This window comes from Macaca nemestrina, chromosome 19 (assembly GCF_043159975.1).
Source record: "Macaca nemestrina isolate mMacNem1 chromosome 19, mMacNem.hap1, whole genome shotgun sequence".
Lineage (NCBI taxonomy): Eukaryota > Metazoa > Chordata > Mammalia > Primates > Cercopithecidae > Macaca > Macaca nemestrina.
The window spans coordinates 2944170-2967242 of NC_092143.1; the positions used below are offsets into that span (position 1 = coordinate 2944170).

A 23073-nucleotide genomic window follows, 5' to 3' on the forward strand; every position below is an offset into this window, starting at 1 on the left:
AGGCACACACGTGATCTTCTTTTGTAATTAAGTAGCTAAGACACACTTTAAAAACCCCTTCTTTTGTGTCTAGCTACTTATTTTTTACCTTTTAAAAAAATTAACATGTGAACTAGTTGATATAGATCAGAAAAACCACAGTCGTAACTTTGGTGTTAAGCTTTCTGGCAAAACCAATAGGGTCCTCGTGGAAATTAGATTTTTATTATTATTATTTTTTGAAACAGGGTCTTGCTGTGTCACCCAGGCTGGAGTGCAGGGGCCTGATTATAGCTCATCACAACCTCAACACCCTGGGCTCAAACGATCCTCCCACATCAGCTTCCCAAGTAGCTGGGACTACAGGCACATGCCATCATTTTTGCCTATTTGTTTGTATTTTTTTGTAGAGACGGGGTTTCACCATGTTGGCCAGGCTGGTCTCAGTCCCCTGGGCTCAAGTGATCCTCCTGCCTCAGCCTCCCAAAATGCTGGGATTATAGGTGTGAGCCACTGTGCCTGGCCAGGAAATCTCTCACCTCTGTCTTTAAGGTTTACCTTTGATGATGGCTGATAAACTAAGGTGGGCTTTCCTCTGCCAGATATTCGCCGTTTCTGAAATTAAGCTAGAACAGCAGGAGAGGGAGGAGGGGATCAAAGGAGGCAAAGGTGAGCGGAGGTGAGACGGTTCAGACAGGGAAGGGAAGAAATAAGGAAGCAGGAGAGAATCAGCTTTGGCTGCTTATTTATTCATTTATTTTAGAGAGCTTGTTTCTTCCTTTAGGGCAAGAATTTTGTCAGAGCCTCTTGTAGATGCTTTTAAGTACTATAGGAAGGAAGTCTCCCAATTATTTTGTTTCATTTTAGAGCCAGTACTTTCCATTGTAAAGTAAATCCATTAATTTTGATATTTTAAAGGTGTATCACTTTGGCTATTGTGTGGCTTTTTTTATGGGTGAAGTAAAACCATTTTACTTTTTAGATATTGACAGGAGGTGGTGCCATAAGTATTGGACATGAATATAGCTGGAGTTTCTAAGGACGAATCACTCTTGAGGAACACTTAGTTTCACATGGACAGCTACCTATAATTTGGGTTCTCTTTTTAAGAAATTAAAGATTGAAAGGGAAAGATGTTTTGGATCTGATGTGCTGCTTAATAAGAACTGTATTTTGAGGTGTCACTCACGAGTCACTTTTTCCCTCTCACATGTCTTGGTAAAACCCAGGAATCCTGGGATCTTAAGGCACTGAGAGGTCAGCCCTTCATATGTTGCCACCAGGCTAAGCAAGAATTTTTGAATGTTTCTGGGGGGATAATTTCACTTGAGATTGTTTTATGTCGTGAGCAATGACCTTCGTGGCCTAAGGTGATTTTCGGCCAGGAGAAATAGTGTTCCTCACTCTGGGGACTTACATTTGTCCTCATAGAAAAATTTTTATTGGCTTTGGTCACTTCAAAAAGGGACCTCAGATATGTCCAATAAACAGCTTCCGAGTTTTGTTTTTTTAATTATAAATTAACATTTTTAATTGTAAATCTTCCCTAAGCCATAAAGTATTCACTCTTCTTGAGACAGAGAAATTTTTTTACTGACCAAAATTTGAATAAGGGAAAAGGCTGTACAAATTTTAATAAGTAGCTTAACAAACAACCCTTAACCTCAGAGAAAAGCGAAGATCACAAATTTGTGAACAGCACAATTTCTAGAGAACAAAAACAAAATGTCTACCTTAGAGCAGAGCTTCACTGTCAGCTGCATCAAGTGCGGAATCAGGTCACCTGAATAAAGTCTAAATCTCACCCTAAACCAGACAGATTTAAAATCTGAGAGGAGCCTTGCCAGAGACCCTTGCCAGCCCTGGCGAGGTTGGGTAAATGAAAGCTGTGTGTGCTGGTACCCAGGCCCTTCTTGTCAGCGAAACAGTGAGAATCACTGCAGGCTAGCTTAAGGTCCCATCTGGGTCGCCAAAATGCCAACCTACTAAAGAATCAGAGTCTAGTTTAAAGAGAGTTTATTTCAATGTAAAGTTTGAACAAAGCCATCCAGGGAACACATCTTCTAAAGGACCAAAGTCAGTGTTCCAAAGTATAGAAGTTTAGGTTCAATTATATAGACAAAGTTGAAGGAAGTTTAACAGAATTTCAACATCTTATTATATAAGTTTTAATGCATCATTATGATGATCTGAATAGTCGAGGTGGTCTTTTTTGAGGGGAGTATATTCAACATTTCACACTGAAGATGGAACACTCATGGGGTTTTGGCATCACCTGGTCTGAGGTGCAAGGTAATAGAAGAGGCAGTTAATCTAAAACAGCAATCAGTGATTGGAAAGAGAGCAGGCCTGGTCTCTGGTCTCCCCTCGTCATTTATGAAACAAAAACAATGAGGGAAAGAGTTCATCTATAGTCTAAAAAATAAAAGTTATTAATTTATATAACTTTATATAACGTTATATAAAGTTTATATATGCTATGTGCTATGTGACTCATCCCCAAGGCTTACCTTCTCCCTTGGATAATGAAGTTACAGGAGCCTAAAATTATATTATGTTTTATTTTATGCAAGTTTTAAAATTACCATGGAAGGTAAAAATGTGCTGGAAGAAAACCACAATTGCATTTTTAATTTTCATGTTTGGAATTTGTCTTTACTCTTGTTATCCAGGCCCACACCTGCCTACTTTGAGTGGAATATCTGGGTCTGTTTAAGGGAGATAATTGTACCCAGAAAGGGGGCCGCTGTGTAAAGTAACAAACAAAGCCTGGTGGAGCAGGTCACAGAGTTCAAGGACATTATCAGGGCAACATAACACCAAAGCATGTGGTCAGAGAGCTGGTAGGGAAAACATCATAGATTCCATTCAAAGTAGACTCACAGGAGTAACTAATACCAAACTCAAGATTCTATTCTCACCTCTCCATTGTTCTAGTATTACTTCACTGCACTTTGAGCAAATAGAAATACAACCTTAAACGATCACATTCTTTATTTATATATTCATTGTGATGGTTAATACTGAGTGTCAGCTTGATTGGATTGAAAGATACAGGTATTGATCCTGGGTGTGTCTGTAAGGGTGTTGCCAAAGGAGATGAACATTTGAGTCAGTGGGCTGGGAAAGGCAGACCCACGTTTAATCTGGGTGGGAACCATCTAATCAGCTGTCAGGGCAGCTAGAATATAAGCAGGCAGCAAAACGTCAACAGAGAGACTGGCCTCGCCTCCCAGCCTACATCTTTCTCCCGTGCTGGATGCTTCCTGCCCTCAAACATCGGATTCCAAGTTCTTCAGTTTTGGAACTTGTACTGGCTCTCCTTGCTCCTCGGCCTGCAGACGGCCTGTTGTGGGACCTTGTGATCATGTGAATTAATAATAAACTCCATTTATATGTATATCTATTCCATTAGTCCTGTCCCTCTAGGGAAACCTAACTAATACATTCATTCATTCAATAATTATCTTGAGTGCTTACTCTGTGCCAGGCACTGTTTTAGGCACAGGGGATTCGGCAATAAAAAGAAAGAAATGCTGCCCTCTTGTAGCTCACATTCCAGCTAGGGAAATCAGGTGATACCATAAATAAGTCAAATGCACAGTATGTTAAGGGATGATAGGTGCTAAGCAGGAAAGAAACAAAGCACAGAAAGTGGATACAGAGTATTGAGGAGGTAGTGTACAATTTTATATGGGGTACCCAAGGAAGGCCTTGCTGGGGTTGCATTTGAATAAAACCTTGAAAGGATATGAGAGGAAACACTGGGTGACTTCTAAGGAAATAATACCCAATTTGAATGGGTAAAAGTAATGATCCAGTACTATACAAGTATACAGAAGGGAGAGCAAAAACCACACGATCATCTCAACCCATACAGAAAAAGCACCTGACAAAATGCAACAGCATTTCATGATAAACACTCAACAAAGCAGAAGCAGAAGAAAACTACCTCAGCATAATAGAATCCATATACGAAAACCCACAACTAACACCGTTCTCGATGGTGAGAGACTGAAAGCATTTCCTCTAAGATCAGGAACGGGACAGAGATGTGCACTCTTACTACTTCTGTTCAAGACAGTACTAGAAGTCTCAGCCAGAACAATTAGCCAAGTGAAAGAAATAAAAGCCACCCTCATTCAAAAGAAGGAAGTAAAATTATCTCTATTCACAAATGACATGAGCATTTATGTGGAAAATCCTAAAGATTGCAAACACACAATCCTGTCAAAATAAACAAACAGTTTCAGCAAAGTGGCAAAATATAAGATTAACACACAAAAATCAGTTGCATTTCTGTAAACTAGCAATGACCAATCCAAAAATAAAATTAAGAAAATAATTCCATTTACTGTAGCCTCAAAAATACTTAACCAAGGGGGTAAAATACTTGTACACTGAAAACCATGAAATTTTGCTAAAATAAATCAGAGAAGATACAAATAACTGGAAAGACATCCTGTGCTCACGAACTAGAAGGTTTAATATTGTTAAAACATCCATATTAACCAAAGCAATATACAGATCATTGTAATCCCTTACAAATTCCCAATGGTATTGTGTTGCAGTAATAGGAACATAATTCTAAAATTTATGTGAAATCTCAGGAAACTCCCAAATAGTCAGAACAATCTTCCAAAAGAAGAACAAAGTTGGAGGTCTCCCACTTTCTGATTTCAAAAATATTACAAACCAAAAGTAATCTCTATGGGGTGGTTACTGGCTTAAGGACAGATGTACGTGTGTGTGTGTGTGTGTGTGGATACAGCCATTCACCAAGCGCTGGATTCTGCTTCAAGCCGGTTTCCACTGTCATTGCAAGGTGGCTGCAGTGGTTCCACATTTTGCCCCTAAAACCACAATGTCCAGGGAAGGAAGAGAGTATATCTCTCCCTTTTTACTTTTACTCTCCCTTTTATAATACTCCCAAGTGTGTGTGTGTGTGTGTGTGTGTGTGTGTGTGTGTGTGTGTGTGTGTGTGTGTAGGCACCTTTCTTAATCCTGGTTCATCGTCTTAAAAATGAATAGTGTTCAATTCAGGGTAATGGGGTAGTTTTGGTGGATCAACACTAATCTGTATATTTTGGAAAATTAATTTAAAAATTCATGCCCAATGAAAAATGCTTGGGACCACACTACATGAAGATACACTGAACTCAATATAACTTGATTAAGTAATAGCTTCTGAAACACAGAAATTTGTGCTGATTCATTTTCAAATGCAGATAATAATATCTATTCAAAGAAGGTCTCACAATGCAGATCACAAAGATAAAACAGTACGTTGACCTCAGAGAAAAGATGATATCATGATATCTAGTTTGAAATAGAAGAGCATGACCTTCATAACTGACTTGTTGGTGTGAGGCATTAGCTGTATTCTCCATATGCCAATTGGGAGCTCAGAAAATTGATATATCAAGATGTATTTGATGACAATCAACATAGATCATAGTGAATGAGATCCCCCAAGAAGAATATTTAGTGGGAAAAAGAGCACAGCAAAGTGCCCTGGTCATACTATTATTTAAGTATCATTCACACAAAGATGAACCAGCAGAAGAAAATGTAAAAATCAAGAACATGAAAAGATATCCAGAAAAGTCTGGTGTCATCAGCAAAGTATTCTAGTAAGGAAAAAAGGCATCTTTGAATGATGCCACTGCAAACTACCACAGTGACGAGGACAGAGACGCAAGGCGTTGAGCTGAAAGCGAATGAGGTGGGAAGCAGGGGAGACCCTGGTATTGCTGTCTTGTCTTTCAAGAAGCTTGACTGGGCTATGGGAAAAAGAAAGCAGTGAAGGGGAACTAAGTACGCATGTGTGTTTCTAAGGTGAGGGTAAGTCAGGAAAAGGGGCAAGCTGAAGATACAAGAGAGAAAGAAAACAAAACAGGATTCCAGAGAAAATCAGAGGGTACAAATGGGGTGGTGGAGAAGGAGCTTTGAGCCCAGGAAGAACCCCACCCCCACACTCGTCCCTCTGCACGAGAAGGGAAAAGCCCAGTTCTCAGGGTGTCTGCTGTGCAGGGCAGAAGCCGAGTGTCATGGTGCAGGATATGAGAGCAGCAATGAGGGCACAGACATCGTTCAAATAATGCTGGAAATCAAACAGCAGAGAGAGCCCAGCTGAGCAGCAGCGGAGGGTCTGATAGGGAAATAGCCGGCCACAGTCTGCTTGGGTGGCTTTAGACTGTTAACGCTGTAAGTCTTTTGCACATCTTTACTATGACATCCAACAGCCACGTGGGGAATCTGCACACATTCCTTCCCCCTGAATAATGAATTATCAGCCACTATCAAGAGGAGAAATCATAGGTCTATAGAAATTACTACAATAAATCATTTCTGGCGACGTGGCTCAGGGGCTTAGAATTATCATCGTCATCGTTATCTAATCAGCTAATATTTTCTGCCGCCTTACAAAGTTGCAGGAGCTATGCCAAGTGCTCTTCGTATGTTAATTCATTTAATCCTCCCCACAGTCTTGAGATGGGAAGCTTCATCATTCCTGCCGCTGAACCAAGCGATGGCTCACACCCAGCCCAGGGTCGAGCAGCCAACAGCTGGACCAGGCAGTGCCCAGCAACTAAGCAAGTGCCCTCAGCCAGCAGGTTCTCATCTGGACCAGGTGCCCTGAGGATATGCAGTCTCACAACAATCACTTCCTTTTCTTTGGCCACTTTTCAGGCTGCTAATATTTCAAAAAAAAAAAAAAGTTTCTTTGGTTAACTTAAAAAAAAAAAAGGCAGAGATTGATTCACTTTTGAATGTGCCATTTTTTCCAATGATATATTTAATTTGAATTCTCTTTTTTCATTTAGAGCAGTACTTTAACAATTAATGCAAGTGGATAAATTCAGAGAAAATAGGAAATTTTGTCATATCAGAAATTACTACTTGGAAAGAAAAATAATTAGAATTTACATTTTAAGTTTAAAAAATAAAAACAGATTAATAATCAGGAAGCTTGGGAATTAAACACTATATTTCAACTGCGTGAAAAAGTGATTTCCTCCGAAAAACTACTTTAGAAAGAATGCTGTCTTCTGAGAACTGGAATTTATTTATTTCCTCAACAAATATATAATTTACATATACATAATTCATAGATATATGTAGAAAGAGGGAGAGAGAGAGAGAGACAGGGTCTCACTCTGTGGCCCAGGCTGGAGTGCAGTGACATGAACACAGCTCCCTGCAACCTCGACTTCCTGGGCTCCCGTGATCCTCCTGCCTCAACCTCCTGAAGTGTTGCAATTACAGAGGCATGCCACCCCACCCAGCCAACAAATCAATTCTAACATTATACTTTAAGATACAGAGGATAAAATAATTTACATCATATAAATCAGCTTATTTAACTGTTTTGGTTTCAAGCAATGAGCTTGGGCCTTCTAAAAGACAGTTCCCTTAGTCAAGTCTTGTAAGAAAATAGAACCAGATGTTTGACCCTCAATAACTCCAACGCCAATGACTCAGGGGACAACCTGTGAGGTGGACAAGGTCCCCTACTGCCATGTGTATTCTCCATGGATCCTGACACACATGTGCAGACAACAGGAGAGAAAGAAGGGCTTCCTGGAGAATGAAAAGCTGAGAGGAACTTAGAGGTAAACTGTACCTTAAGGAATCTTTGAGCCCATCCCCTGAGCTTCACATGGGCTAATTCTTAATATCCCTGTTTTGGAAACTGGGTTCAAAACCATTAATTAACATATCGAAAAATAAGAAACTAAGAAGTGGTGCAATAAGGCCACTAAAATAGGTCTCCAGTCTCTTAGTGTTCATTTCGGTACAGAACAATGTATGTCCCTACATGTAGGTAACATCCTCAATGCTGTTTCTTCCTTAGTTTCTGTAGAGAACCCAGTTTAATTGCAACTGGGAAATGCATGATTGTTTCAAGGCTCGTGCTTGGAAATCCATCAGGATGAGATATCGCAGCTCTAAGTGTCCCTGAGAGAGCCATTCTGATGCTGAAGCTGAGTAGTTTCTACTTGTAATAACGAGCTTATGCAAAATGACAGTCACCTCTCATGCGCTGATGAACTAATAAAATAAATTTTGTAAAATGACATGGGTGCTTTTGCTAAAAATTCATACTTTATTTGATTGGTTGTTTTTCAACAGAACTTTGAAGGATCTTGGTGAAATAGAAAAACATGGGTCTTCTGAAGTTACTGTTTCATTTTATAAATAAAATAAAACAACTTGAAATATGAGAATCATAGCAATTATTATTTCACCCTCCAGGTGGTATCTTTGCCTGTTAACATTTAAAATATTAAACCTGTCAAATTCACGTAGGGTCCGTTACTGCCCAAGCACCACTGCTATCTTCATAGCTTTGACATTTTCAAAATTTCTAGGGAGCAATATGAAAACCACGACCACACGTAGCCATGTTTTCCTGACTTAATTTGTGAGGCAGAAGCAACGAAAATTAAACTGACCATTTTAAGAATTTTTCTATTTTGGCTTGGTATTCATTTTTGTTTCATTCATTAACCCAACACACAATGATTGGCAGTCCTTCCTGTGCCTGTACTGTTCTCAGTGCAGGGAGGGCATCATGAACAAAACAGACAGAGCCCCCGCCTTCATGGATCTTAATTACAGCTTTGGGAGGAGAAGGACGTAAGTACTGAGTCGAAAAAACACGTCATGTTTCAGGCGGCAATTCACACTAAGTAGAAAGATAAAGCAAAGGCAGGCCACGGCGTGCGGAGGGTGGGTTGTAATCTTAATGACATAATCAGAAGGGAACTTACCAAGAAGGTGATGAGAAAAAACTTGAAAGAAGGGAGAGCACGTTCCCGATACAGGAACCAACAAGCCCCAAAGTCTGCAGGCGCAGGCGGGGTTGCTCCTGGCTGTTTGATGCTCTAAGAATCCAAAGAGTGAGCGGGGTTGGAACTGACGGAGTGAAGCAGAGGAGTTCACGCCCGAGAGGTGATGGTGGCATGTTTCCCCTACATTAAATAGATCAATAAACTTTATCTTATTTGTATTCCTGTTTTAATTAAATGAGGAGCAAAACCCTTTGCCTTAATAAAACAAAAAATCTCAGGGACATAAATGTGATCGACAGGTCACCACAAAAGGCCTCTTAGACAGTCTTATAAAATTCAAGTTTTGTAAATTTTGTGTTAAAGAATTCAGGTAAGTTCATTTAGTAGCGCACATGAAGATCAAGTTCAAAGGTCAAGGTAAATGTCCTATGACTTGCTAGTTCCTCGTTGCCGCCATTTGCTGACTTTGAATTCACCTATTTACCTTCCTCCGACTCTTCTGTGCGGTTCTTTTTGCCAAACCCCCCCAAATCTGTGCTTGTATGCTCAGATGTTCTAACTGCCCCTGTAAATCACCACCAAGCCCCATCTGCATCTAACGCCGTCTGCTTTTCTATCACAAGAAGAAACACCATTGCTCCAAACAGCTTCCTTCCAGGCTAACTCAGGACCTTGATTCTTCCATTACGGCTACACATTTTATTATTAACCTCACCATAGTTGTGCCATTTAATATTCTGCAATGGTTATAAATTGTACTAATACTGTACATCAGTCTCAAGAATTAACATATTTTCCTTATTGTTAAGAACTCTGCCTGACCCAGTCAGCAGTCACGCCCTGTTGGAGGTATCATTACAACACTCACATCTCTGTTACAAATCCACATTTGCCCATACCACTGTCACTCACTTAGCTCAACTGAGGACTTCTCATCTGAATTATTTTAAAGATTTTCCAATACAGCATTCAGTCTGACAATGCAAAATACCCTCATTTATAAAAATACTAGTAAGATGGATATTTTGGGACTGGAAAGGAACTCTTTTATCTAACTCACTTACCTGATGCATGGACTTTTGTTCATGTGTTTGCTTGTTTTTTAATTTCTCCCAGGTAGTTTTCAGTCTTCCATTTGTAGCAGAACTCTTCTGGTGAGAGAATTCACAAAATCTAAAAGTGGATACGTTTTCTAACCATTCAAATTATAAGGCGTTAATAATCAAATGCAGCAGTGTATTAAAAAATACACCATGGCCAAGTGGATTTTCCCCAGGTGAGCAAAGATGGTTCAACATTCCACAATCCATCAATGTGACCCACCGTATCAGCTGGATAAAGAAGAAAAAATGTATTACCATATCAACAGAAGCAGAAAAGCATTTGACAAAAGCAACACTCGTTCGTGAGAAAAACTCTCAGAAAACTAGAAAGAGAGAACAAGAGTCAAATTCATAAAGAGCATCTACAAACATCCTGCAACTAATATTATACTTAACGGTGAAAGACTTACATTTTTTTCTTAAGATCAGGGAGATAAAAAGATGTCCGATCTCAGCACTCATTCAACATACTACTGGAAATTCTAACTAGCACAAGAAGGCAAGATGAAGAAACAGAGGCATCTAATGGCTCGATATAGGAAAGATGTCAGTTCTCTCCAAATTTGATCTATAGGTTTAATTCCATTCCTAGAAAAATCCCAGGAAGGTATTTGTAGACATAAACAGGCTTATTTAAAAATTTCTTTGGAAAGGCACAGAGCCTAGAGTATCTAAAACAATTCTGAAAAAAAAAAAAAACCAAGAGTGGGAATGAGCATTCTTGCTTGATGTGAAGAGCTACCACTAGAGCTACAGTAACCAAGACAGTGTGGTATAGGCCGAGGACAGACACAGAGATCAACAGAAAAGAATTTAAAAACCCAGGAATGAACCCACACAAATACATCCATCTGACTTTTGGCAAAGGATCAAAAGCAATTCAATAGAAGAATATCCTTCAACAAATGGTAATGGCGCAACTAGACAATAATAAACGGAGGAGGAGGAGGGACAGGAAGAGGACAAGAAGAAAATGGAGAAAGAAAACAGAATTTTGATCTAAACCTCACACCTTATACAACAAAACTCACAATTATTGACCTAAATATAAAATATAACGTAGGTGGCAAGCCACCCAGGTGCCAAGGCAAGAGACTGAAGGCACAAGCTGTTCCAGTATAATAAAGAAAATAATTATAATAAGTTATACTAGAAATAGGATATAGAGATGATTATGAATATTATCAATCATTAGTTTGTAGTAGTAATCTTTGTATTATTATTATAATAATCTCTGTTTTATAAGTATAAACTAGGGAAAACCAGGCCATACAGAGTCAGGAGCTGAAGGGACACTGCAAGAGGTGACCAGAAGGCAAGAGTGTGAGCCCTCTGTCATGCCCAGATAAGGGCCACTTGAGGGCTCCTTGGTCTAGCGGTAGCGCCAGTGTCTGGGACGACACCCGTTACATAGCAGACCTTGGTCTAGTGGTAACGCCAGTGCCTGGGAAGACACCCGTTACTTAGCAGACTGGGAAAGGGAGTCTCCCTTTCCCTGGGCGAGTTAGAGAACACTCTGTTCCACCACCTCTTGTGGGAGACCTGACATTAGCCAGGCCTGCCTGCAGTCATCCCGAGGCTTCGACGCCTCCCTGTGGTGCTGTGCTTCAGTGGTTACGCTCCTTGTCCACTTTCGTGTTCCGCCTGTACACCTGGTGCCTCTCTTAAGTTCTTAGAAGATAGCAGTAGCAAAATTAGTGAAAGTATTAAAGTCTTTGATCTCACTGATAAGTGCATAGAAGAAATGCTGACGTATGCTGTCCTCCCTCTCCGCCTCAGCTACGGCAAAGGGAAAGGCTCCCCGTTCAGTGGACACATGGACTCGTGTGACCGTATCAATCACTTGAGATGACTCACTTTCCTTGCCCTGCCCCCTTGCCTTGCATACAATAAATAGCAGTGCATCCAGGCATTCGGGGCCACCACCAGACTCCGTGCATTGGTGGTAGTGGTCCCCTAGGCCCAGCTGTCTTTCTCTCTCTCTTTATCTCATGTCTTTATTTTTCTATGATCTCTTGTCACCACATATGAAGAGAAAACCCACAGGCCCCGTAGGACTGGACCCTACAATATAAAACTATACAACTTTTAGGGAAAAATATAGAACATAACCTATGGAAACTAGGACTAGGCAAAGAGCTCTTAGTCTTCACACCAAAAGCACAATTCAGAAAAAGAAATACTGATAAATTGGACCTCATCAAAATTAAACAGTTTGATCTGTGGAATACCCATTAAGAGGATAAAGAGACAACCTACAAATTAGGAGAAAATATTTGCAAACCACAGACCCAATACAGGGCTAACATACAGAATAATAAATAACTCAAAATTAAACATTAATAAAGCAAATATCCAATTCAAAAATGGGGAAAACGCAAGATAAATGTCACTGAAGTGGTTAGACAGATGATACATCAATGCATGAAAAGATGTCCAACATCATTAGCGGCAGGAAAACACCAAATAAAACTACAGCGAAACATCACTGTAGCGGAAGTAAAAAAAAAAAAAGTCATAAAACCAAATGCTGTTAGAAAGGTGGAGAAACTGGGTCACTCATACATTGTCGGTGGGAATTTAACATGGAACAGCCACTCAGGAAAACAGCATGGCGGCTTCTTACTCTTGACAGCTGACCCAGAGAAATGGAAACATGTTCACACAAAAACCTATATAGAAGTTTTACTCACAAGAGCCCATATTGAAAGCAACCTAACCAGCCTTCCATGGATGAATAAACGGCAGTGCATTCACCCCAAAAATACCACTCAGCAATGAAAAGGAGTACAAAGAAAAGTGTTGGTACACATAACAACTCGACGTCACAGGAATTATGCTAACTATGCCAGTCTCAAAGAATTCCCTATTGTCTGAATCCATTTATATGGCATTATTAAAATGCTGCATTTGTGGAGATGGGAAACAGATGAGCAGTTGCCAATTATTAGGGAGTGGAGAGGAAGAGAGGCAGCCGTGGCTGTAAAAGAGGTACGCAGGGGGCTCTTGTGTTGGGTTTGTCCTTGTGTGTTTTTTCTTGTCTTGGTGGGCACACAAATCTACAGGTGATAAAACTGCAAAGAACTACAGGCACACACGCACGCACCATGCACACACACACAATATTCTCAGGTTTACAAAGAAGCTGCAAAAGAGAATTCCCGCATGTTAACATGTGACTACCCTTCCTTTACTGCCTATACATGCGGTTCGTGTGTGTGCGTGTCCGCGTGTTTCAGAAAATTGTGAGTACAAGTTGCAGACATCATTGATGCTTTATCTATTAAAATTTCAGTGTGTATTTCTAAAAATAGACCATTTCATAACCACAATCTGATTCTGAAAATGAAGAGGTGAATGTGGACAGCATCCTATATTTCCACCCACAGACTTGATCCGGGTTTGCCGGTTACCCTCGTGTTCCTGATCTGGTGCAGGAGCCAATCCCGACCATCCTCACATTTAGTTGGGCGTCTTCTTAGTCCCTTGTAATCAGGGACAATTCCTCCATCTTTCTTTGTGTTTCACAATCTTGACACTAAAGAGTGGGGAGCAGTTGTTTTGAAGTATAACTTCCATTTGGGTTCGCTGGATGCTTCCTCCTGATTAGATCTAGGTTATGAAAGTTTGGAGATGCACAGAGGCGAGGTGATGTGTTATTGTCAGTACGTTCCTTGTGTCTAAGGGCGCAGGAGCTCAGCTCATCCCATCACTGCAATGTTAATTTGATCACGTGATTACTGCATTAAGATGGAACCTGCTATAAAGTTCCTATTTTTCCTTCGGCAACTAATAAATATTTATATATTCTGTAACTAACAAATATATAGATATCTTGTTTTTCTGCCTATTTCTGCATAATTTTAATGACCATTGGTAATTCTTCCCCAACTAGTTACCAAATGATGAGATTTTAATTCCATCTTCCCTTTATCTTTATTGGCTAGATTCCTACCATATGGAAGAGGTTTCCCTTCTCTTCCATTTATTTATTATCTATTTGTACATCCCCAGTGTGCATTTGTAGATTCTCATTCTATTCAGGGTGACACATCCATTGCCATCAATTACTCTGTCACTCAAATTGTCCCAGACTTGGCCAGTGGGACCCCCACATCTCATGAGCCCTTGCTAACCATCTGGTAATGGGGCAGCTGGAGCCTTTCTTGCCCCAGCACAAGCATCAGCTACATCTCTAACGAACCCAGGTTACCGTTACTGAAAGAACAATATTTACAAGCCAGAATTGAGTGCTAGGCATGCTTGCTGCTACTAGAAATGTATGTATATAAAGGGCAAAGACGGGAAATTTGTATGCATAAATGCAGATATAGATACACACACTTCTATATCTATACCTATGTCCATTTCCATTTATCATCTATATCTATTTTTTAAATTCTATACATGTGTGTCAAAAATCATGCGCTCACACTGATCCCTCTGATCCCAATCCAACACCAGACGGTTTCTTCTAGGCTTGCCCCACTCACGTTATTCCCGGTACCACAATCTATTTACTTATTTTCTTATGAAAAGCTGCAGAGAGTAGTTGCGTCATTTCTAAACCACACTTCCGTATTTACAGAGCCAAAGCACGGTGCTCACAAACAGTGCATCCCAGAGCCACTTAGACTCACTCTCCTCTCCTCACCCTTCCCTGTGCTGAGGCCACTCATTTGAAAAACGTTAAGTTCACTCATTTTATTCTGTTTTTATTTCTTTTTGTATTTCTCTCTTTCCATACTTGTGGATTTTATATATTTATTCACTTTTAGACTGGGAAACATTAAGTTTGTTCTAAAAGTCAACATAGAAAGGTAAACTAGGCAAGGGACCACTACCCCATCCTTCCATGCATCCCCAAGGCATCCGACCTCATTGTTCCTGGTGTAGGATACCAGAGCTTATGGAGGGGAGAGGTCAGTGAGGCAACTAAACCCCACAGGATACCTGAGCTCATGGAGGGGAGAGCTCAATGAGGCCACCAAAACCTCACAGAGCCTGGCTTGCAGTCACCACCCCTGAACACAGCTGCACGAATGTCCCATAAGAAACCAGCAGAATATGTGCTGAGAACAAGCAATAATATTTCTTGTCTAAAAAAGGGAGCTTTGTTTCACTTACATTAAGATATGTTTCTGCATGAACCCCTTCTATTTTGCAACTGGACAAATTTCTTCCCAATTCCTTGCTCGTAGAACATTTCTTTTTCTACTACTGCATTAGTATTTATTGCAGACTTCTTTAGTGGTCTTATTTATTTGTCAACACTTTAGAACTTTTCAGAAAACTTGGAAATCCCCTAACCACATTTGTATGAATCAGCACATTGTCAAATATTCTAATATCTCTCTCTAGTGAACTCACAGAAAAGAACTATCCACCGATGCCACCACAACAGGAAGAATCCTTCTATGAAAGTCTGGTTAGAATCTTCTGTAACTTAAGACACATCCACGATCTGTTGCCTACAAGATGGAACTAAATTACTTTTCACGGCATACAAATCTTTTTGTAACACAATCCCTGTCTGTCCCCTCCAATCTCACACCCCCCACAGCTGACCTCCGTGAATCTTAATTCCAGCCTCACACTAGACTTGTACTCGCTGGGTTTATCCTGCTGCTTCACGCCTACTGGTCTCTGTAGAAATTGGTTCATCTGCCCATGATGTCTCTCTCCTTCTTGTATAGATGTGTACTCAAGAAACATCACTGCACTGATGCTATCCCTGGATGCTGTCAAGAGTTTGCCATGCTAAAATCTGTCTTGACTTCTCTTCAAACAAGTCTGTGCTGAGTTACAGCATCTTCCAGACTACTCTCCTTCTCTCGGCCTCTCCCCGTGTGTCTCTCTCTCTACCTCTCTTTCTCCCTCCTCTATCTGTCTAGAAGAATACTCCTTATTTAGATCAGACAAACAATCCTAATTAGTTTCGTATCTCCAGTGCCCCGTACATGACAGGTACCTGAAAAAAATGAGTCAATCCATTAATGTTCAAGGGTGGAGACTAGTATGTATATTTTTAATTGGATTAAAGTGAAATGAAATGAACAGAAAGATGCTCTGCCAGGAAGTTAAACTTCATTCCTCTGCATCAATTATCAAAATTACCCTAGAGTTTTTCCTACAGTCTGTGTGCTAATTCAATATAAAATTTCAGCCCAAATATTTAAAAATTTATCACAAAATATACTTAGAAAAACAAACTAAATTCCAGGGAAAGCTAAAAAAAAAGCCTCAATCAAATATAGTTTTAAAAATTATTTTAGAAGTCATATTATCAAATCAGAATCTTATTAAAAGAAAGCTTTAGTATTTTTAATTATTTAGTAATATTTTATCTCATAACCCAAAATTTAAATATAAACATTAACTTCAAAAGCAAAATTATATGTCTTTTAGAAAAAAATTGTAGCATTTTTAATTCCTTTTATAAGGTTAGCATAAGCCTAAAAGCAAAATCTAAGCATGACCCTGGAAACAGTATTGTGAGGCTCTGACATATAAAGGGCTATTAAGTTGTCACTCCCGATCTTACAATACGAAAAGAACAGGGCAAACTGAAAAAAATTCAATGAATTTTCTTAGAGCCATCAGAGACTGAGATTACAGGGCCAAGTACCACCTCAACATCTTGGAGACAGTCACCAGGATTTGCTCACCTAGAGCAGAAGACACTGGCGATACGAACCGGTAGGGACATGTCAGTGGTCACTCTGATGAATTGCTGTGCACACCAGTATCTGGGGTCTGCAGAACCAGACACCTACTGTTGTCACTTTCCACCCAGATATCCTACCAGCTCTCACAACAGAGATCCATGAAAGATTCCTCATGGCTTCAGCAGAGAAAGGAAGAGTGATCACGTTGAAATTCACCCAGAACCTTCTTTATCGCAAAAGCTTACAAGAGGAAAGACTCTGTCAGAGCTTTTTCCCAGGTGGGAAGAACAGCCCTCCCACTCTGGAACCTCTAGTCTTCTTGTCTCACCTATATGCAAACACACACACACACACACACACACACACAAACACATATGCATACATGGATACAAAACAAAGCCAACACAGTGAGGGCCTTAAGGAAATAGACTGGAGAGCACTGCAGCCAAGGAAGTGAGTAGGGAACAGGAGAAGGAAAAGCTGCACCACAGTGAACACTGTGAAAGTCCCAGCTTCAAGAAGCAGGCCAAGAAAATGCTGAGATTTAATCTGGAGGAGATGGGATGCTCCCTTCCCCCACGCCTTATCTCCATACCAGCTGCGCTCGCCATAACAGTGGATTCCAGCTGAAGGAGCTCCAAGGCGCTCTCTGAAGAACAGAAACTAGGGAAATCCAAAGTCAAGAGAGGAGGCAAAGACAAGGACAACGGAGGATTTAAAAGTCTCCAGGAACTACAGCTGTAGCTCATGTTAGAAACAACCCAGTTCTAGCCAGACAAGCTTAAATCCTCACACTAAAAGTGTATGTCCCTCAGCTCCTGCGATGCAATAGTGTCTGGTTTTCAAAAAAAATTACAAGATGTGCCAAAAGGCTAGAGATGAGTAATTATCAGGATCAGACACAGATATGATACTCACATTGGAATTATCATACAATTATCTTTTCTGCTTTTTCCATTAGGGCTCTTAACATTAACATGTTAAAGCTGGGAACAGACAGGTGCTGTGAGCAGAGAGATTAAAACTCACAGAAAGAATCAAGATGAAGCATGATAAGTCAAACATAGTGAGAGAAATGAAGAAAGCCTTTGATAGGCTCATGAGTAGACTCAACACAGCAGAGTTATATACATCAATGAGGCTGAGCACAGTGGCTCATGTCTGTAATCCTAGCACTTTGGGAGGCCGAGGTGGGCAGATCACTTGAGATCAGGAGTTTGGAACAAGCCTGACCAACATGGTGAAACCCAGTCTCTACTAAAAATACAAAAATTAGCTGGGCATGGTGATGCCTGCCTGTAATCCCAGCTACTCGGGAGCCTGAGACAGGAGAATTGCTTGAACCTGGAAGGTAGAGGTTGCAGTGAGCCGAGATCGTGCCCCTGCACTCCAGCCTGGGTGACAGAGATGAGACTCTGTCAAAAATCAGTCAGTCAATCAATCAGAGACTGCAGATAAGTCAACAGACTTTTCCTAAACTGAAACATGTAGAAGAAAATCATGAAAAATACAGAACTGAATGCCCAAGGACTCTGAAGTATAACATACAACTAATGGGAATACTAGGAGGGTGAGAAAGAACCAAGCAAAGATATACTTGAATAATAGCCAAAATCTTTCCAAAATTAATAACACATACCAAACCACAGACTCACGGTGTTAAGAGAATGTGGAGCAACACACATATTAAAACCAAAAAAGAATCCACACACAGACCTATCATATTCAAACCACAGCGGACTAAAGACGATAAGAAAATCCTCTTAAAACAGAGGAGGGGAAATCTTAACTACAAAGGAAGCAGGATAAGAATTGCTGTGGACTTCTCATCAGCACTAAATTATTCAGGTGGAAAAGAGAGTGAAATATTTAAACAGTTGAAAGTAAAAGAAATACCAACTTAAAATTCTATATGGAGTAAAGTTATCCTTTAAAATGAAGGACAAAAAAGACTTTCTCTGACCTCAAAAATGCAAGAACAGAGAAATCATCTCCAGCAGTCCTATGCTCCAAAAAATGATAGTAGTTCTTCGGACAGGAAAATATGATTAGTCAGAAACTTGCATCTGCATGAAGAACATTAGGGAAGGAATGAATAGAAAATAAGACTCAACTATATGTTGTTTACAAGAATACATATTAAATATGAGAATCAGATAGGTATAAAGTAATCGTGACAGCTTGGTGTTGGTGGAAGAGTCTAATTGTATCCAATTTTATCAATTGTATGAAAATGTTTGAAACCTCACTGAAGGAGAATGGGGAAAGGTGCTGATCGAAGGAACTTTGGGAATGAGCAGAGTCTGCAAGATTAAAATCCAACTCTGCTGCACATAAGTACTGTGCCCTAGTTGACAGGTTGTTCCCCATGGGGGTACACAGTAACAATTCTGAATCTGCTATGCATGTACTGAAATTGACCAGTGACATGAACGGATGGTGGCTGGTGGAGCCAAGTTCCTCACTGTTGGAGAGAAAGTCACAGAAAACGAAGCTGACATGGCAGGAAGAACCCATGTACTAAAGGATTCGAGTTGAAGACATATTAGCAGAGAAAGAAGCCCAGAAGGAGTGAGCCTGGCGCTCCAGGCCTTCTCACAGGGAACCCTGCAGTGTTGATATGAGAGCATCTGAACGTGGAATAAAAAACAAAAAGCAAGAAACACGGGTAGTTAAAACTACACTTAGTCTTCATCATAACCTGCTCCACAGCAAGCTCTACACAAGACCAATTATTTTTAAATTTAACTATTATCAACATAAATACTTTAACCTTACGTGAACCTCCTAAGGGATTGTAGACATTATACACCTGGCTATTTTTTGTATTTTTAGTAGAGACAGGGTTTCACCCTGTTGGCCAGGCTGGTCTTGAACTCCTGACCTCAAGTGATCTGCCCACCTCAGCCTCCCAAAGTCCTGGGATTACAGGTGGCACTGTCCTTTTGATCAGACATCTAGAGAGTTTCCACTCCAGGTCTGGGAATCTTCTGGGTTTCCAATCTGCCTGCATCACCCTGGTTCATCATCCAGCAGGACCCCGGGTTCTCTGCCAGGTGACACTAGGGAAGGATGTTCCTTGGGTCGTTGAGAGACAAGTGCAGGACATTTTCAGTGTCTGTTTGAAATCACAGCTTGAATTTCATAGACAAAGTCTTTGTCATCACTGCATATGCTTTTATGGGACTCCTTAATGTTTCCAAAGTTTATACCTCACTTCCTGAATACACTACAAGCTTATTGCAGAAAGGCTCCCACACCCTTCGGTTCTTGGATATGCCTGCAATACGGGGCCTTAAATACAGGACCAAAGATAGGATATTAAAAATGGTACCTATTCAAGAATTTAACATCAACTTCTTCATTTTATAGACCAGCCAGCTGAGAAAAGCTGAGAATTTAAAAGATCTAAGATATGTGCCACCACGATGTCCATACAAAAGAAAAGGAAGATGTGATCATCTGAATACTTCTTTTGTAAAGACTTCATATGCAGAGACACTTAGAACCTCCATTAAACGTAAAGTTTGTTTTTCAGATGTCAGCCAGGAGATGAAGCCAGCTACAGCTGATAAACTTATGTTTTAGACAAGCACACTTTTCTATTCCTTATACACTGATTAAAGGGTTTACACATTTGCAATTATTTTGAATACACATCAAGACAAGTGGTTTCCTGGGGTGATAGCAATCTAAAGAGAAAGCAACATTTTTCAGAGCAGGAATCTTTTCAGGGCTGTGTTCCCACCTGCTGTTCTAGTTTATGTATTCAGTGCATAACATCTGCAATGGCATGTCAGAAAGCTTTTGTCTAAAAAAAAGTATAAATGTGAAAAGTATAAAATATAGAAAGGAAACATCAAATTTCTGCTGTAACCATAGCAGAACTTACTATGTAAAAGTAAAAATATTCTGAAAATTCAGCCATGCATTGATATATACATACCAGAAGTAGACTTAATTACATAAAGTCTGATTAAAATAAAACATATCTCAGTCATTTTATATTAGCATATCATTTGACTTAAGTGTACCAGCAATCTTGCCTACCCTGCTGGGCTGCTGTGTTGGTTAGCATTCTACTGGAAATATGTCTCTGTGAGTTTAAGGCATTTCCAAAAAAGTTCCTCATTTGTCTACAGATGTGCATTCTTGAATCATTAGGCCCATTTCCACATTAGCAGAGAAAGAAGCCCGGAAGGAGTGAGCCCGGCTCCAGGCCTCCTCACAGGGGACTCTGCAGTGTTGATGTGAGAGCGTCTGAACATGGAATAAAAAAAGAAAAGCAAGAAACATGTTAAAACTACACTTCGTCTTCATCATAATCTTGTCCACCGCAAGCTTTATGCAGAGACCAATTAGTTTTAAGTTTAACTATTATCAATATAAATACTTTAACCTTACGTGGCTAAAATTCCACAGTAAAAGCTATTGGATATTTGTGTGTCTGTGCGGTTGTGTGTGTGTTTGTGTGTATTATGCCGTACGTGATGGCTAGCATACTACCAAATGGTTTATAAGTAATGAGTGCTCATAAATTAAGTCCACATGCTCTTCAAGTTCACACAAATTTAGTACTCTTTGATAAATAAAAATTGTTTTGAAATTATTGATAAAATCAAGGCTAGGCGCAGTGGCTCACACCTGTAATCTCAGCACTTTGGGAGGCCGAGGTGAGCAGATCACCTGAGGTCGGGAGTTCGAGACCAGTCTGACCAACATGGAGAAACCCTGTCTCTACTAAACATATAAAATTAGCTGGGAGTGGTGGTGCACACCTGTAATCCCAGCTACTTGGGAGGCTGAGGCAGGAGAATCATCTGAATCTGGGAGGCGGAGGTTGTGATGAGCTGAGATCGTGCCACTGCACTCCAGCCTGGGCAACAAGAATGAAACTCCATCTCAAAAAAAAAAAAAAAAAAAAAAAATCAAAAAATTTTGGATGTCTTAAAAATTGTTAGCATTTTTGCCTGGGTCTACTAATCATTTTATATTTACCTCTGTTGGATATTTTAAGATGTCACGGCACAAAGGTTGTAATAAAATAATCCCATTCAAACATAATCTTTAAGTGATTTTTTTTTTTTGACAAATAAGACTAATTTAATGCTGTTGATTCAATAAAAACAGCTAAATCTTCTAGGTTAGTGGTAAAAATACCCATGTATTTAACTTTAAGTTTCTTCCTTAGATGAACACCTGATATTCACTGGCTACAAAAAGGATTAATAAAAAATTAACTTGAAATAATAAGTAGCTTTGTCTAATATCTTAAGTTTTCAGAAGTGACATAAACTGTTAAAAAAGAATGAAAGAACTAATTACATACAAATAGGATAAATGCTTGGAGGTAAACATTTTGTGTAATTTATATCTTTACATTATTTTGAATTAAATAATTAGTAAAAGCTCATTAGATGTATGGGTTATTCCCAGTTAAGAAGGGATTATGATATGAAAAAACACATGTTTCTAAAAATTACAGAATTACTTCATCTATAAAATGCTGACATCTGAAAAAAGTTCAGGATTTCTTGCTTCCTAGGTTTCCACTAAAACTTAAGGTTACTAAGAATAAGAATTCTAACGAATATAAAATTCTGTAAGTTGTATTCTTATTGGAAACATAAATGATAATTTTATGTAATTTGGAGATTATTTAAAAGTTATTTATAAAACAAGGTATAAAAAGAGTAAGTAGGAGAGAGGGAGGTAAAAGGGTTAGATATATAAAGATGTATTTTTGGTAAGGAAGATTACAAAAAAATAATTTTGGGCTTGGTGTGGCGGCTCATGCCTGTAATCCTAGCACTTTGGGAGGCCGAGGTGGGCAGGTCACTTGAGGTCAGGAGTTCGAGACCAGCCTGGCCAACATAGTGAAACCCCTTCCCTACTAAAAATACAAAAATTAGCTGGGCATGGTGGCGAGTGCCTGTAATCCCAGCTATTCGGGAGGCTGAGGCAGGAGAATTGCTTGAACCTGGGAGGTGGAGGTTGCAGTCAGCCAAAACTGTGCCATTGCTCTCCAGCCTGGGGAGCAAGAGCAAAACTCAGTCTCAAAAAAGAAAAAATAATTTTGTATAAGAAAGCACTTTATATGATGAATTTTTATCCTAAAATGAAATGACTAATGGTTATTTTAAAAAGATAGTGTAGGACAAATCAGAAGGTCCAAGCATTTCATAGACGGTTTGTTGAAGTCATGATAAAGTTTGTGAACAAAGAAATCTAATTTATTAAAATAAGGCTTGATATTTATTTTCAATTTTAATTGAGGAAAATAAGGGATCTTTACATTCTAATATCCTTATTTTACTTTAAGAAAATACATTTGAACTTTAATTAGACAAATTCAGTTAATATACACCAAAAACCTTTCTAACCAAAGATAAATAAATAAATAAACTTTTTAGTATGTTGGCATGAGGTACTGGGAAACCTACAGTAGCAATTTGAGTAGGCACTACCTAGAAATAGATAAAATCCTGAAAGGAGACATACTCACCATCATCATCATTACCATCA

General features: G+C 39.5%; 1 long non-coding RNA gene across 4 annotated transcripts in view; it reads right to left on the minus strand.

Annotated features, from left to right (window-relative positions):
- The window catches only part of LOC105489289 (uncharacterized), a 169460-nt gene that overhangs the window by 98143 nt on the left and 48244 nt on the right, over nucleotides 1-23073 (minus strand). For 2 of the 4 annotated variants that reach the window (XR_011617151.1, XR_011617152.1), the window contains exons 3-4: nucleotides 9842-9928; nucleotides 8757-8957 (exon numbers count right to left, since the gene is read on the minus strand). This is a non-coding gene — a long non-coding RNA (uncharacterized lncRNA). Of the gene's footprint in view, nucleotides 1-8756; nucleotides 8958-9841; nucleotides 9929-15007; nucleotides 15352-23073 lie in introns of those variants that run through there. The other 2 variants (XR_011617150.1, XR_011617153.1) reach the window with 2 other exon arrangements.